Here is a 5,732-nt window from a genome sequence, read left to right on the forward strand (position 1 = left end):
AACTTTATTTTTATAAATAAATAAATAAATATATATATATATATATATATGCTGTCGACCAGATCTTAATTCCTTATTAATTTGTTTTATTTCATAATAAGTAATCATTGAATAAGATATAGGACTATATCTACCTGTAATGTATAGATAAATACTGCATAATATAACACGAAAATTACGAATTTCTTAAATAAAAGCTTATTAACAAATAATATGATAGCTTCTTGTTTTCTATATGATTAAATAATGTGTATAATTTTAAAAATATAATCGATTTTTTTTATACTGCGTGCAATTTTGTCGCGGAAGCCTAATTTTCATTTGTGTGCGCAACCGAGGGAGTAGAGTGAGAGCTTCTCCCCACTTATCGGCTTGGCTGCCAGAGGATGGCTATAGGAGGGCAAAAGATATGAGTGGGGAGGAGTCGGAGTCGTGACCAGGTGTCCAATTGACTACATAGGTTTAAATAAATAACACATTTACTAAACAAATAAAATAATTATACATAAAGATAATAAATACAACACACGCGTATCCTAACCTTACGCTGAAGATCGAGAAAGACCTCACGTTGGAGAGAGAGATAATTATGACAAGGGTTTACCTCGTAGGAAACGCTCTCATATTATAGGGCGTTGATGAAACGCTCTGTGATCGTCGTCTTCTAAATTCGAGGTGCCCTTTGAAGGCTATGTGGAGCGATGTCCTTCTCAGGCCGTGCGGCTAAGTCCGGTTACGGCGTCTGCTCCGTCGCTCCTAATCTGTAGAGTCCTTCTTGGTGGAGATCGCTCGGAGGGTTCTTCTGTATATTCTCTTCGAGGAGTAATTCCGGTATATATGGAGAGAATATAAAAATTTCTATTCTTTTACCTTGCATGGAGCGGCGATTATGAGCTTCGTAGATCCTGAGAGGGCTGGAAGAGTCCACTTCGATGTCTCTTCCCCGACGATCGCTGTCGAGGTGTCAGATCGTTCCCCTTTTATACCCTTTAGCGTGGGAAAAATCTGGGACTTCGTTGACGTCTTTCCCTCGTCGTAGAAAAATTCATTGACTTATTTGATCATTTTTCGCCGGGTCGATCGGACTTACAGGGGATCACGGGACATCGTGGTCCCTCGTCGATGACCTTCATGACTAACTCCTCTGCATCGTCACTCGCCTTTCTGCAGCCTATTGGATATTTATTTAAACGACGCAGTTATCTCGTAAGCAAGCGATCCCTTTGGAGGGGGTGGTCCCTCTTCGGACGACGAAAGTCACTCTCGCTTACTACGCAGTTAGTGTGAAAATAAAAAATAGCGTCCGTATTCTCACATCTGTCCCGGATATGTCGGGACTCATCCCTCACCACCCGGCCTAACCCATGATGGGTATGGCAGAAAAAAGTCATCTTAGTGTCCACAGGGAAGAAAAAATTTTTAAAAAACTTTTAGAATGGAAGACACCAACAGTTCTTATTCTGATTTTTAATCAATTTAAAATTAATAATAAACAAAATTTACAAAAGTATATTTTCATAGAACTCAGAAAAATTTATTTAATTTTAAGTACAGAAACGTGTTCTAATTATTGCAGCTAATTAAATTAAACAGTATTAATTATATTCTTATGATAGTTTTTGGATATCTCAAATAACATTTTATTCATTATGTCTAAATATTGATTTATCAAAAACAAATTTTGTTTACTTGATGAGTTTATAGTCAAATCTGTGCGATTTATGAACAATGTCACTTACAAAGAAACTATAGCTAAGATTTATAATTTTGCACGACTAATCAATATGAAAATATAATATAATATAGTTAATTTTAGCCCGCAAGTAGCAGAATGAATAAAACAACTGAATACTTGCTACTGTATTTCAAATAATCGGAAGTTTTATCGACAGACACTGTCCATTTCTATGTTGACAGTAGAGAACATTTACAGTGAGTAACTAACTATCAATTATAATGCATCAACAGTTCGATCGAAATTTCGGTCAAGGTCTAATTGAGGATGATTGATTTTATCTAATTTAATTAATTCACTAAAAATAATAATATACATGAAAGAAAATTAACTATGCAATCGGTATTATATAACATTACAATGTTGCATTACATAGTTTCTTAATAAATCGACTTTTAAAGTTGTTTAAAGATCATTTTCTAGATTAATATATAAATATATTATATAATTTACATCTTAGTTACGTTTTATCGCTAATTTTGTGTAAATTTTTAGCGTAATTATAATTTAAAGTAAAGGTATTCGAGTTGAAGTTCATTCTGATTGTGCCAAAATAATTAGAGGTAAAGGTGAATTGCGGTAGGACCGGATTAACAGATTTGGTGCCCTGATTTTAACGGGCATGTCATAAAAGTAAAATACGGGTGAATTTTAATGTTGTTTTTTACATAATTTTAGCATTAAATTGTTTTATAAATAATAATCATGATGAAAGAGGGTAAAAAGTGGAGAAAATAAAGACTACACGCTTATTTAATGTCACGATGGAGACGACTGTCCTTCTGTCGCACTTTAATCCGAACTTGAGCTGTACTTTAGTCACAACTACTGTTGAATTAAATATTAATACTTCTATAGACTATACTGTGAATGTAATTCAGCAATAGGTCGATACATTGTAATTTATATATGAAAAATATTTGAAATCTTTTAATGTTTTATTAATATTATCTATTGTTATAAAAGAAAGCATAAAATTATATGTAAAAACTATATCATACAGGAAAAACAAATATTTTCCTTTACATTTTTATTAATATGTATAGTATAGTACAACAGTAACAATTACTCCTTTGTTATTTAAAGCGTAGAAGTACGTGTATTTATAATAATAAATGCAATTTTATTATTATAAATACACGTACTTTTTACGCTTTACATAAAACATACAGATAAACGAAGTATTTTGATCCAATTATTTATATTTTTACATATATACGAAATTCTTAAATTTACATTTAAGACATTACGACTGGATTTATATATAATCCTGCAATAGTTAAGGTCATCCACTTTAAATCAACTTAACGGTGTCAAGATCCGGGAGTACTAAAAAATAATCAATCTAAACATGAATGTAAATCGTTGTTTTTCCTTATTTCATTGATCTTAGACAAAATGAAACAAGAAAAAAAGCCATACTTTTCTTATTGAAAACGAAAGTAGTTAGTAAATTTACAAGGCAATTTTTGAAATTATAAAAGGATAATTAAATAACTATGATTATCATTAAAAATTGAATTCAATATTTTAAAAGATTTAATAAAAAATCATAAATATTTTACCATAAACACTAAATAATATAAATACCTAAAACTACGAAAAATATAGGCCTAAAAATTTTCGGCATGTAAAAGTAGTGTACATTTATGTGTTTAAATATATATTATGTCTATAGTAAATGTATGAAATTATTAATTATTAGTTATAATTGTGTTTAAAAGAACATTGAGAATGGAATTAATTAATATGAAATATATTGTTCTTGATAACAACATCCTATAAGGATTTAGTTACAGATAAAGAATTAAATCTATTGTATTTTTATGCATTACAAGTTTATTTAAGAGAAATATACACAAAAAATTTCCATAAGAATGAAATATTCTTTTAAATTACGCTAGTATAATATAAATTTACAAGATTACACGTTTAAGTTAGCTTTTTCGGAGATTTTACTGGTTATTTACTCTTGTTTAGTGTATTTTACTATAAAAACCTAGATATATTTTTATCTGGAATAAGAAGAAGAGATAGACTGGTCTTTAGAGTTAGCTTGCTTTGGGATTTCATATAATAAAAGTATAGAATTTAATATGGTTGATTCATTAATTTATGCCATGGATCAGTAGGCTCATATGGCGAACTATGCGGTCGTTCATAATTATGTCCGTTAAGGAATGAATGGATCAGCATATTTAGGTAAGGGATTCGAATCCGGATCCTTTAAAGAAGAGTCCTACACTTTGATAAAGTTTCATTTTTAGTTCTGATATATAGCTTCTATCTTTAGAATTTCAATTATTTTCTTTTCTTTTATCAAAGACTTATTATCATATTTTTTACTGATTTTTATTGTTTGATTTATTTAAAGTAACCGTAGATAAGTGTATTTTAAGAATTGTTTCTAAAAATAAAATTTGGATTAATAAGTTAAAATGAACCAAACATCTTAAAATATTCAAAAACAATTAGAGATATTCTCTACCGGAAATGAACACAAAGGTTTTCACAAATGTCTTCATTTTTAACTGTTTTTCGTAGAAAAAGGCTTTAACTTTTTTGTTTTGCAATTATTATGGGAGAATGTAACTCACAGGTCCACGGTCATGGACTTATTAGTTATATTTTCCGGTAATGATTACGAAACATAAAACAGTTTATTGAACGCAAAAAGCGGTTTTGCAACTTGCTAAATACTGTTTTTATGAACGAACGTAGTCAAAATCAGTGTCAAATTCATTTTACGTATCACTAAATAGGTATACGAAGTGTTTGGTGCCCTGCATTCTGAAATATTCGTACCATTACGTGTCACTAGTCTACGTTCATCGGCAGAACTCCATACTCATTACACTTTAAATTACACTTTACACAATTATACTTTAATTAAACATGTCTGGGAAAAGTAAATAAGCTTTATTAATGTAATTAAAGCTGCACTATTTTATTATTTAGTACATTATTTTAGGCGTTATAGTCTGATATCATGATATTTCAATCTTGTATATTCTTTTTATGTTGTATTTATCGTTTCTTCATCAGCAAATGAAATCGTTATTAATTATTGACTTTTCCGAAATACTTTTTAATGAAAGAAACATTAGACAAGTTTAGGAATTAGAGCAAAAATCGAAAAAATTATGGAGTTTTGTGTTACTTTCCTTAGTGAAATATTTCCCTATTCTTTTTTTATATCAAAATGTCTTTTTATATTCAAATAAATGATATTGATTGAAGCAAATAATATTATTGAAATACAATTCTATAGGCTATATTATACGATAATCATTAAAGTAGGCGTAGTAGGTTTAAATTATATTCTATAATTTTTCCCAGAATAAGAATGAAGCATTTGTCTTATACACACGAAGGGAAATTCTTTCGTGTTTATTACAAAGTAGAACATAATTTTCAAATAACTTATATGTTTTAATATATATTATGTGTTCAAACTATCGTAATGTAAAGTTGACCCCCCTATAACACTGTAGATAATTCCGTGTTATATGAATTCCATGTTGTACGAGTCACTTAGATTTTACAAATATGTGAGCCGTACACAGCCCGGCACACGTATTTGTAAAATGTAAGTGACTCGTACAACATTGAATTCATATAACACGGAATTATCTACAGTGTTATGGGGGGTGTCTACTGTATTTGAGACATTTTCGCAAGAAATTTGAGATTTTAAGAAGACAAAGTCACGCGACGTTACATGACGAATGTTACTAATACGCTAAAAATATCCTTGAAATAATATTTTAATATCAAGAAGTAGGAAATAAATTATAAAAGTCTAACTTAATCATAATGGTATATTGTTATATCAAAGCATTTAACAATGAATTTCATCGATAATTATTGGATTAAATGTAGGTTCTACCATTGATAATAATAACTTACTTTCAAAGATTTTAACAGCAACTTGAATACGTTCTACAATGAAAAAATTGAAATAAGATACAGCGAAGTAAATTTTAACATATAAATC

The sequence above is a fragment of the Centruroides sculpturatus genome, unplaced genomic scaffold, assembly GCF_000671375.1.
Source record: "Centruroides sculpturatus isolate CEXI.00-Female unplaced genomic scaffold, Cexi_2.0 scaffold669, whole genome shotgun sequence".
In the NCBI taxonomy this organism is placed as follows: domain Eukaryota; kingdom Metazoa; phylum Arthropoda; class Arachnida; order Scorpiones; family Buthidae; genus Centruroides; species Centruroides sculpturatus.